This window comes from Mycteria americana, chromosome 4 (genome assembly GCF_035582795.1).
Source record: "Mycteria americana isolate JAX WOST 10 ecotype Jacksonville Zoo and Gardens chromosome 4, USCA_MyAme_1.0, whole genome shotgun sequence".
NCBI lineage: Eukaryota > Metazoa > Chordata > Aves > Ciconiiformes > Ciconiidae > Mycteria > Mycteria americana.
The window spans coordinates 45,779,466-45,792,635 of record NC_134368.1 but is presented as its reverse complement, the minus strand read 5'-3'; positions in this window follow the sequence as shown (position 1 = coordinate 45,792,635).

The following is a 13,170-nucleotide window of genomic DNA, read 5'->3' as shown; positions in this document are numbered from 1 at the left end:
GTAAATTCTAAAATACAGGAATCATTGGTATTAAAGCACTAGCAAGCCTTTGATTACTGCCAAAAGTGATGATGGTAGGTTGATAGCTGTTCAAATCTGTCTGCCAAAAACTAGCTAAAATGAAAGCAGGAGCATTTGGCAAGTAAAAAAAAAAAAAAAAAAAATCCCTAAGCAATAGCTGAAAATTGTTCATCTACGTTACATGGGATCTTACAGCATAGATGCCAACAGTATAACTTTGGTTGTTCTAAAGAATATTAACATAAAAGAGTGCTGAAATATCGAAGACATTAAAAATAATAGGTATTTTCTAAAAAGAAACAAAGAAAATCCTTCAAAAACACTAGCCGCGCAATGTATCATTTATGTATTTCCCTTACTGTAAATCTATGCACCAAAGGAATGTATCTCCTCATCTGTAATCAATATGAGCTTCAAGAATCTCAGAGAAAAGAGATACTTGAGTCAGTGTCTTAGGACCATTAATGTCCCAATAAATAAAGAAAAAAATTTAAGTTTGTTCTGAAACACATTCAGGCAAAGTATAAACCTATTTTTCAGCAGACTGAAGAGCCCAGTTTTCACTGAGGTTTTACTGTGAATTTCTAGAAGATTTCAGTTTTGTACACCACTGGCTTTAACCACTGAATTTTGTTTTCTTGTTCTATTACTAAATGATAGTTGCCATAGTTTGTTGCTCTGAGTTCTCTCTGTGATTTTCCTACCAAAGACGGATTGAGAAAGACTTGATTAACAGATGAAAGCAAACTCATTTATCCATCATGACTACACCTAGGTGTGTTCAGATAAATGAATCGGCACAGGACTAGATCATCCTCTAAAAATGAGCCAGTAAAAACTGAAAATGAGGATTTAATATGTTACATCTGTGTAAGAAAAAAATTTAGGTAACTGGTTGTTGTGTATATGCCCAGCATGTCATGTTGTGTATATGCCCAGCAGCCAGATATTGATGCCAAACAGCAAATACAAACAAAATCAAAACAGTTGCACCAAGTTCTAAAAGCCTTTGTTAACAATCCAGCTACAAAAAATGTCCACAGACTGTCTAAAATTTCTTTTAAAACTTGTTCCAGTTCAACTTGTGAATTCAGTGCATGTGGGTATCTACTGTATTTATTTCTTGTGCAGACATTCAGCTCACATCTCCCATGTAGGAAATATACAGGAGATAGAAACCCTTACAGAAGAACTTCTTATCTAGGAGAAGAGAGGAAATGCTGTCCTCTGAATTCCCAAGACACGCTGATGACCAGGGCCTTTAACACGAAAGCCCTCTGCCTGACTTCTGGCTCCCAGACACCCTGACTCCTGCCAAGAAGGAATGCTTCCAGGCTTGCAACCCTGTCCTCCCTTCTTTGTTTCTGTCTCCTCCAGTACAGCAGAGAAAAAAATCTCATTCCTTTTTACGATCCTTCAGAGTTATCTACAAGATCCAGGGAATGCAGATATGTTTTTCCAGTACTTTTAACATACTCTTAGTATGAACCTTTCACACAGGCTGTTTTGAAATTTGTCTCATTTTGTCTGTGCCCTACGAGTATTCTTTTTTACTGTGATTACTTGCTTTGCTAGTTTGAGTAAACTTGAGTTTTTATATTATATGGCACTCTGGCAGCTATTTTCAAGAGTACCTTTAGGACACCAGATACTTGTCGTGCAAAAGAATAAGAACATTTACATGAGAATGTAAATGTATGTTTGATTTTTGCCTTGCATTGGGCCATAAAGGGACAGCTTACCCTTACTAGTATCAAGAACTGCCTTATTATTACTGGCTAAAATACACTGTCTAGTTATTATATATCCTAGACCTTTGTTAGGAGCTATCATTTGTATTTCATCCATTTGGACTAATTGCAGTTTGTTCAGTAACATTTTTTAAAAGACTTTAAAGGCAAAGAGTATGGCAGAGCCAAGGATTTGAGGCTTGACTGAGGCTTTAGAAGAGTATTCCTCCCTCCAAACTGAAAGGGAATCTATGTACAAGAAGTATAAGTTAGACAGAAATGCATGCACAAAAGTTTGCTTCCAAAATTCCTAGACACTGCCAACAGCGGTAAAAAATATGGCATAACACTACAGATGTTATTGCCTTCATAAAAGTCAAGTTACAAAACCTGTAAACTCCCTTATTTCAAGGGGAGAAAATCAAGGGGGTAAATCAAGGGGAGAAGAAACTGCTTTGAGTAAATCTGAATGTGATAGTCACATGGTGCAACAACAAAACAACACAAAGTATTAGTAAAAAAAGTCCTGTCAAGGCAAACCTATCACAATTGCATCAGAATATGTGGAATCATCCTCATATGACGTATCTTCAGGTACTTCTCTATTTTCCATGCCTTTTTCAATGCAATAAATGCATAAAGGTCTTGCACACATGACAACAGAAAATGCTGATAGACTTAATATCCTTTGTCTAGAAATCTTTAGGATCTGAAACTAGAAAGGATACTATGACAAGCGTCTTATTTTTATCAAGTATTCATATCACAATTAAGACCTAGGAACTAAAGCCTGCAAAATTTATATTCCTCTTAAACTAAGGAGAATTCCTTCAAAACATTCACGTCCTAGAATCTCTTTCTTTTGGTGTGGTTTTAGAGCAAGCTACTATACATCTGCAAGCAATGCTGATGCACAAACTGCAGCAGAAACTTACACTGCATATTTTGGAATAAAAGCATTCACGTAAGTGCTCAAAGCTACATTCCTCCAGATTCTGTGCTTGCACCAGTACTTTTCAGTCTTTGTAATACCCCTTTCACCATTTTCCTTGCAAGTTTGTGTGTACAAACTGCATTGCTTTGGAAGTTGGTATTTGCTTCCTCAACAAGAGGTTGCGTGAGACTTTGGGAACCACCTCAAGATCCTAGATATTGCTTCAGGATTTCGAGATTGAAATCAAACTTCACTGAAGAAAATATCTACTTCCCCGACATGATCGTCAGTATTTCAGTGCTCCAGGTAAAGAATTTCTCTTTGATACTACAGATATAGTAACAAAAGTTGCCGTACTTCACCAATATTAAACTATATTCGTGCACTACCAAAGAACTTAGGGAAATCGTGGACAAATTCTACAGAAAAAGCAGAATTCGCAGCAAGCGAATTTATCAGACCTCCTGGACTCCACTGAATGGCATGTTAACTTGGCGTGAATTATCACAGTTTCTTCAGAAGTCATAAGCTATAGACAAAGAGTAAAATCTGATGGAACTGCTTGATGCATGATCTTTTGCACAGAGTTAAATTAGAAGATAAGAAGCTTGCACAGTGTTTTAAGATGCCATTCCATTGCAGGGAATTATTTTCTTCCTGCACCACAGAATGAAGGTGTTGCCACACAAAGGCAGTTAGCAACAAGTTATAGTTATTAAAATAGACTGCAAAGTGAAAGAATTGCAAATTTATCTCTTGTTCTCCTAAGAGTCTGCTCCTTTTGTAAACAAACATTCAGGATTCTTTACACAAGTTTAGGATTTGTTTTGCAGGGATTTTTAAGCCCTTCTGCCACCATATTCTTGAAAGGAAAGATTTCTAGAGTCTCGTACTCTTTAAAATCTAGCTCTAAAAGTTATCGAGTAATTCTAGCTCTGAAATATTCTACTTATTGCAAATGAGGATCCAAGAAAAAAATGCCCGTTTTGTCAGCAGTATGAAATCTTTGGGGAGGAAAGTTCATAGATTCTTTCTCTGGAGGGTCTCTTTCCATGTTTTGATATGTGCACCTATTAGGTATCACCAAATTCACAGCAAAGTTTTACTGACAATTAATAGAATTTTTTACACAAATAAGAGAGGTGATTTCCATACCTTAGTTAGATTAATAAAATTAGTTTTATATAATTTCAATATCAATATTGGGCAATAAAGTTTACCAATTCAGAAAATACAGTGGTATCTGAATCTTATAAAATTAACTTCAGTATAATTATGTCTTTGTTTATAATCCTTCTGTGAAATAATGCTATTTACTAAATAATAACCAGAAAATAGCTGAAGTGCTCTATCATGAAAACAGTGAGTCACTGATCCATGGGAAAGTAATGTTTGAAGTTAGACTTTAAAAAACCCTACTTCTGAACACCGCATTAACACTGGTTCAGTAAGTTTTTCAGCAGTAACTTTTATATGCTTCCCTCACTTCAGTTTAGTATGCCCTTTAGATGACCCAGAACCTCATCTTCGTAACTGAAAAATACCCCAGTGAATCATTTCTGAGAACACAGTTCTTGCTCAGCTAACAATAACAACTGCCAAAACTGCTCTAACAAATTAGGAAAGTCAGAAAAATGCCATTACTTTTATCACCAGCTACTGATTAATTGTACTACAGCCATAGCTAGAATTTGGATTAATGAACAATAACATTCTGCCACCACAGAAAGGAACCTAAAGAGTGAAAATACAAGCTTTAAACAACATGTAAGAAAATGCGGTTGTGATTTGAATCTTATGCTATCCTATGCTTTGAAAGAAAACTGGATCATGTTTTCTTTTCCTTGCAAAATAGACCTATATTTTAGTTTCTGGCTGAATTTGATCTTTTGAAAGAATCATGGTAAACTAAAGCTAGAAACAGGAGATAGGGGGTACTGCTGTTTCTCTTGGCACACAGTTTTCAGAGATGAGATTTGTGTTCTCTCTTCACATGTTCAAGGTTTAAAAAGTTGTCAGACTGGGCAGCAGGAGGGAATTTTTCTCCCTGGATACATTTGTAGGAATTGTACATGTGGTGGGGCAAAGGGAGGGTTTTCTCATGGCTGTAGTGTGGGACACAATCCACTTTCCATGATGAACCTGCCTCAGCCACTAACAAGGAGAGGCTTTTGATTCAAAGTCAATAGTAATCAAAATATACAGCTGGAAACGGACTTTAAATACACGTACGTACTGTCCAGTGGGGAGTTTTGCATGACATATTTGCTAAAGCTAAAACAACCAGTTGTAGCTTTGTATTCACAAAAAAAAGCAAGATGTAGCTTAGATAACTATGGTTAATAAACAACAGTGAGTTGTTACTGATTACAGCGGAACAGAGCGTATTCAGATCTAGCCCATCTCTGTTATTGAGTTTACAGTCATACACCCTGCAATCTCATCTTGTATGCATTGTCCCAAGTCTATGTTTTGATCACAGCGTGTGATCCAACGAAGATGAATAATCATGTTACACTTTGTAGCTGCAGAATCCCTTGGATTTGAATAAAAGGGTGACGTAGATGAAGACTATCACTGTGCTCTTAACCATTAATTTTTTCCCATTAAAAACATTTTAAAACAAACAGGTTTTCAATATGCATAGTCTGAAAAATTGCTTTACAACTAAAACCTGAAGTTATCCATGTATTTTTACCTCACAAAGGCTAGGGAATTTGTCCTCACAATACCCACAAGGCAAGCCAGTATTAAACATCTTCGTTTTACAGATAAAAAGCTTAAGCACAGAGCCCAGACAACATCAACACTTGCATTTATCTTGGTGGTGTTGAAACAAACACTAGATTCAAAAGCAGTTCTCAGGCACATGGATAATGTATGAAATAGAAAAAAAACCCAAACACACAAGCTTCCCTACATCTCCTGAAACCCAAGGCAAAAAAAAGAAGCATGAAGCTACCTTTTCCAGTTCCCATTGTACTCAGTACCAGGCTATCATGACATCTACTAACAATAAAAGTTATTTGCATTACATATCAAATGTTAAATATCCATTTTACACATTTTAAGCATGCAAAGTGCAGAGGAGTGCTAGCTTTCTTGAAAGAATAAATCAGAAACACAAAACGTTTTGTAAGCCCTAAAAGAATCCCAGGTGTGTTACAAGAAGCAGGTAACATCCCTGCACAAAGACAGGTCACTTTGCTATTACGAACAGCACAACTCTGAACTGAATGTGATGTATTAACCCTGATTCAACATACATTTATATCACAATACAGGCAAACTGAAACACACGGCAATTTTTATACTGAAACAAACAGTACTGTACCCAGTGGACAAAGCTAAGAAAAAGCTTTGCCTTAGACATTTGGGTTTTATACAGGAAATCACTCTCTTTATCCCTAAGAAATATTTTTTTCCTATGCTTATGATCTAGAAAACATGGATCATTATCAAGTGATACTAGAAAATATATTTTTATCTCTAATACATTACACGTGGTGATTGATTTCAGAGTCACTGTTAATCTCAAGCCAAAATAAATATGATCCATATTCCAGGTAACATCTCTGAGCACTGGAACACAGGCAGGCTCTCTCAAGTGTAGTTGCCTTTTCCTGTCAACCTCTTGGATGTACAGACACATATGGTTGAGCGGGTATAGAGACAGTGGGTGTTCCCAGTGCTACCACTAGAACTGAAAGGATGGAAGGAACAGGGTGCAGGAATACTCAAGCCTCCATGCAACAACAGGATATACTGCTCCTTGACCCAAGGGTGGACACAGTGCAGACTAATACATGGAGACTTACAAACCTGAATCTCTGATAGCACAAGGGTCTCAAGAACCAGGCAGCAGAGACATGCTACGCAGCCTTTCACTACCGTGAAATGGCACTAGGAGCTGATAATTTCAGGATGTCCACATTATGCATATTTACTTCTACTGCATGAAGTCCTGTGTGTTTTTTAAATATTTATTCTACTTACTAGCATATCTCACAGAAGGTAATTCAGATCACCTTGGATTTCCTTAGCTATTGCCATTGAAGGAAATGAGTGCTATTTTCAGCCTCTGTCATCTAAGTATCATGTCAGTTAAACTTACCCTACTTCTACATTTCCATATTTTAGTAATAATAACTTCTGAATCAGAGCTTTTCCCTCCCTTATTTTTGCCCCTCCATATCTATCTCCAGTTTCCTGGGGTGCCTAGTCTATTCACAATAGAATTGAAAATACTGAAAAATTATACTGTAAAATACCCAGGCCTGACAAAGGTCAGGAATACACTCAGCCACACAGCTAGCTAAGATTCAATCACAGTTCTTCATTTTTTTTTCATATTTTACCTATTTCCATGCTATCAGCAATGTTAAGAGAGATGAGTTAGTTGATGAGAGAGACAGATGCTCTGTGTCTCTCTCTCTCTTATATTTCATAAGCAAGTAGAAGGTTGTGGATGGAGAGCATGCAAGTGACGTAATGGCAAGTGAACTCAAGGCAGTGTTTGCAATTCAGAAGATGTTAGGCTATTTTTCACTTCTCCCCTAATAACTTTACTACAAGGACTTAAAGAGCCAGTAGACATGGCTCACTGCACAATTTTGGCAGCTTGCATTGCAGGTGCTTTGCTTACACAACTATGAAGATTGGGAGAATCACCGAAAGAATAATTGCCAGTAAATGTTTTTTTTTCCTCCTCCCAGAAGAGAGAAAGGGGAAGAATGGAAATCACAACTACCTCGCAATAAAAATAATGTTTTTGGTTAGGTAGCTGAATATAGATTATTATTGACATCTAGTTGGTTAAAAATGTTTTCATTATTAGTGTTTATGCCTGGACCTGTCACTTATTTGCCTGCCCAGAGACAGTCTTTATCACTAGCTACCAGACTAACCTTACAAATTTGCCTGCCTATGTCAGTGAGAGAGGACTGCAGATAACAGCTCTGCACCATGTCTTCACCTGAGCCAGGAGGAAGTGTGAATAATAGAAAATATTGAAGAATTCAGGTACTTATCGTCTCCCTGTGGAGTGACCAGAGAAAGCCCAGCAGCACCGATAGTGATGCTGATGGGAGAGAGCGTCGTGGCTTTGAAGTGGTGTGGCCTGCACTGCTACGCTGGCAGCTGTCAGAGCAGCTTTCCTTCTTTTGTGCAAAGAATTTCTCTCTCCTTCTTGCCCCTCTATGGGAGGCATTCAAAGAGCAGACAATTCTGTCAGGGGATTTTCCTCCCACTGCTGAAAACTACATACAGTATAAGCAAGAAAGCATGGTTAGTATTTGCTAACCTTGAATTCCTTCTAATAAATCAACAGTGATATATACTATTGAGACGAAGATTCAGTGCATGCAGTCTGGAAATGCAGGGGGATATCAAATAATGACTATGAGAAGAACAAAATAAAATAAGAAAACCTAAAAATGTTTCAGCATTTCATCCAATATTGATTTGAGTTTTTAAGTTGAACTAGGGAAAAAAAAAAGCCTTTTTTTCCAGGAAAGCAAGTATTAGCTCTTAAAATTTGCTTTGAGCTGACCCCAGCATGAAAACCTGAGACACATGAGCACACACGCACATATAGACACACAGAAATAAGGAAACATCTGAACATATCTGCATGAGCAGACTTAGGTTACAGACAATTCTACGGCTCTCTGATATCCTGCTGATGATGCAAGGATGTTTTGTATCACGGTATCAACATCAAGATATGGAACCTAATTCGATACTACTTTAAAGGTAGAGTAAGCTTTTATGTGTCTGTATCTAGTAACACTGATGCCTTCTTTCTCTTTCCCGTCCTTCTCCTTCAACAGAAAAATATTTGTCTTCTGTTTTAGGGAAAGACTGCAAAAAGGAAAGAAAATCACAGGTATTTGTTGTTGTTATAATACATTCCTCAATAGGTTTAGGACTTGACAGGCACATGCCTAAGGGAAAGGGAGAAGTTTAAAAATGGACTTTAAAAAGTTTTACTGTCTTCTATCTTCAAGTATTTGTCTTTGAGTCAGTCTCTTTCTCTTATGTTTCCATACGTCGTTATCTAGCAAAGGGCAAAACAGTTGTACCACTTCTGCAGCTGCCTTCTGCACTTCATTCTTTTTGTTAATGCATTTTCACAACAAGGACTATATCATCGTACATATGATTCGTACACAGAACACTCTTTGATGTTACTAGTTCTGGATGTATATCAAAGTCATTATATACTCTTTAGTGTTACTCCAGTAAATGAAGAGAAGTTGTTACTACCCTATAACTGTTGGTACTCCCTTAAATTTATTTCAGCTTTATTTGTTTTGATCTAACTTTTAAAAGTTAGATCAGTTAGATAGTGTATATGTTTTGATCTAACTTTTTAAAATTCCAGGCCAAGTGTGATGTGACATCTGTTGAAATCAATTCATAACTACAAAACCAAAACCAATAACCATGCAATGTTATTTCAGATCTTTCATAAGACAGGCACACTACAGAAAAGATGTAATAATAAAAAACCCCAACTGTTTCCTTAAAGAACACTTCTTAATACCCACTTTAGCCTCCCACAAATGCCTCCCCATTAAGCTGTTTTCGAAGCACAGCTTGAAGGTCAAGAACTTATAAGGAGCGTACCTAAACCACAAGTCTGGGCATCAGAAGCAGCTAGTCAATGGCAGATTAGACCTCCATAGAAGCTAATTTACTCTGCAGTGCTTGTGGTCTGAAAAATACAGTAAATTAACTCACACAAACCATGGTGCATTTGTGACTGAGAACACTTGCGGAAGCCAAGCTATCGTTTTTATGGATAAATGACATATTATCTACACTACCCTGCAGGTAGCCAGATCATGAAGCTATTTCAGAACAAGAGCCACCCTTATTCAGGAACACATCCTCGTTTCAGAAGGAAATGCTCCCATAAAATCCATGAAAGCTCAGTGCATAAATCAGTGCTTTTTCAAAGATCTCAAGTTAAGAACCCTTAAACACTTACTTTCCTCAGTTATGACCACAGAATATCCAGCCAGCCACCCATTAATCAGAGCACTGGCAGTACCACTGTGCATGGCGTTCCAGACCAAGTGAGATTTTTTAGGATCAAAAATATTACTCCTTAACTACACTGGAAACTTCATAATGAGGGAGTCAAGGAGTCCTGAGCAAGGAGACCAGTGAGAAGCCCCACTAAATAAGTAGCCTATCTGATGGATTTAAGGCAACATGCATATGAAGCATAATAATGATTCCCTTGCTTTGGTGGAAACAAGTGGAACACGAAGTAGAGTGCTGGGAATATTGCATCAGCACAACCCAAAGGAAACTCAGAGAATTGTAACTGAAAGGCAAAACAGGAGTGCAGAGCAAAGCTTGTAAAGACCTGAAAAATATATACCTCCTCCCTTTGGTTTTGAATTACCTTGAAATTTTTCTTTCATGTGGTTTTTCCTTTCCTCTTGGAGCTTGATATTCAAACCTTGCAAGTAAATAAGGAAAGCAGCAGTTTTAAAGATTGACATGATTTCTTTGATAAAGAGCAAGTTGTCAAAATTACACATAGAAGCCCTAAGGCAGAAAGGAAAGAGCTTTCAATCACAGTGGTAAGTAAAGTCCTTGACACAGTCTGAGTAAAGGGTCCAGCTAGCAAATTCAAGATCTAAGTTCTTCATTGTGATAGAAAAATCAAGGAAGACATACATAATTATTTTTTATCAAAACCAAACTGACAAAAGCTTTAAACCTGCTGGGGTTTCACTCCATATAAAATATTTTATTCGGCATAGCCTTACCAATGCATTACCATGCTTTATATCAAATCAAAATGTTTCATTCACAATCAATAAAAAATAAAACCAGGTTAGGTTAGAAAAGAATCCATAAACAGTTTCGATGCTAAGAAGGTGTGACTTACATTACCACAACACAGGCTAAAGTATATTGCAGCTTCCTGCAACAAAGATTCAAAATAAAGGCAGTATAATTGTAGCTACCATGGTCACAGTAGCTATTACAGTCCCAGGTTTGAAGTAAATGGTCAAAGAGCTACCTCCAGGTCTGCAGGCCATGCCGTCGGTCCTGTAGGACATCCCTTCTGTCACGCCCTGATATCTAGGTGTGGCATGTGGAGGATGGATCTGGTTTTTGTCATATGCAGATCCATGGACCTTGCATGGGCACACCTTTTAACAGCACAAAGCTCTCTATGCTTCTAATTCAGTTCTAATTCAGGTGGTATGGAGCTGATCCCACAATCTGGTACTTAGTCTGTAAAATACTGGGGACAGGAATGCTGTTTTAATGTCTGTCAGTAACTGCTATGGGGAAGTCTTCTATGCTATTACAATATAAATATTAACTAAAGAAGTTACTCGTCAACTTCTGCTGCATACCAATACCCAGTATTGTTCAGGTAAAAGCTTTAGTGTATTTCTTCTGCAGGTTCTCCACGGTAAATTGAAGGAGAATCCTGAAGAATCTCTACTTGGTATGCACGTGAGCATACACAAACAGATTAGCTTGTTTATAACTTAGAATTCAATTTCAAGTTTGCTTTTTGTTGGTCTGGACTATTTTTAACAGATGCTGGTTAGTGAAGGAGCACAATCAGCAGAAGCTTTCTGCATGCCTCCCTGCCCACTTTCCTCTCCTTTATATCCTGGCCGGATTTTACAATCAATCGCTGTCACACGGAACACGTAAGGAACAGTCAAAGCAAGTGATTTAACATTACATAAGCTCTGACAAACAAGGAAACACAGCCTGATATTCACCACAGCCATCTTTAGCCCTAGAAATCCTGCTTTCCAAAATGAAGGGTGATCTTTTATTTCTGCTGACAGCTGAGAGCTTACATTTCCAAACCAGCCACTCCATGCAGCTACCACCTGAACACGAGTGGGGAATCCACCCTTCTGAAGGCAAAACTTCTACTGTAGTAAAATAAAAACATAACTGAGATATTTCATAAGTACAGAAAAGAGTTCTGAAGCTAAACATCTTTGTTGTGTATTTACCTCTGATGCAAGATGATGAACTTCTGAAAGTTCCAGTCTTTTGGCCGTAACTACAGGGGTTTCAACCATTAAATTGTTTTCTATTGTTTTCCATTTCTTGATTACAGTAGAAATATTTTAAAAAGTATTAGGAAAATAAAAATAAAACAGAAACTAAGGATTTCAAACAGCGGTTGTTCTTTGGCTCATGACAGGGAATAACTGAAAGCAAAATTTTCAGGTAGACTAGGCATAAAACTGTATTTCATTTGCTTTTTCAAGCAATGAAGTGATTAAATATTCTTGTTAAATGTAAATTACTTTTGGATTATAAAGATAATTATGTGTTGAAGATGTAATGATTCTTTGACCCTAAGAGAATAAAAGATATGAAAAATGTCTCATAAAAATACAATCCTCCCTGAAGGATTTGACTTACTGTCTTTGCAGTGAAATGTGGATGCTGTTCAGTAGACTGCAATTTTTGTTTCTATCAATGGGAATTGTCGGTGTTGAATAAAATGCAGCAGGGTTTTTCCTGATTACCTCCTGCACAAACCAGAAAACACTAGAAAGATAATGTAAAAGAAATGGATTATCAGAACTAATAAATTCAGACAATTTCTGTCCCCTTGTTCACACTACATAAATTTACAAAACCAGGGAAAAAACCCTACTTTCTGTGCGTTCACCTCAGAGGTCCTTTTTTAATGACAGCTCCTGTATCCAGGAATAAGGCAGTTTTTATTCAGGTTGGTTGCATGTGTCAAGACTAATGTCATTTTCTTTTCATATGGCGGGGCATTGTAAGGACGAGTAAGGGCTTCACATTACAGAAGGTTCACATTACAGAAGTTCTGGGCAATACTGAATGATGGCTGCCAGTAAGTGACATCCTGAGACAGTGTCACAACAAGTCACACGGAGGGAAGTGGGTTGAGTAACTTGCAAGTTGTATTCCTTTTTCCATCGCTTGACAGGTCTGAATGCAGCTTCAATTAATAACAGAGTCCAACTGAACAAATATCAGAATATACATTGCCGGGAAAATTCTCAAATAAGGTCATAGCTACATTTGCCAGATTACAAATTTATGGTGTCCTTATATTTATATGGTTGACTGTGTTTAAAATACTAGAAACTTAATTTTGAAACACAAAATGAAATCTCCATGTCTTTAACAAACGTATACAAATGTCTTGCATAAATTCCTTGAGCTCTCAGTGCTTTTAGAGCTACCGGTCCAGCACAAAGGGGTTGCCATGACTACTGCTCCAGAGAAGGTCCATTGGATCACCCATTACAGGAAACTCTATTGCTTTTCAGATGCTACAAGCCTACACGTTGGAAAATCCCCCCCTGCTATGTCCTTTTTCCTCCCACCTCCCCTCCCACCACAGCAGGCTTCCCGTGTAAGCTGAATGTGAGTGCACACGCATGTGCGGAGAACCATGCCTGCTCTTTCGTCGCCTCTTCAGCTGTGACCATGTCACCT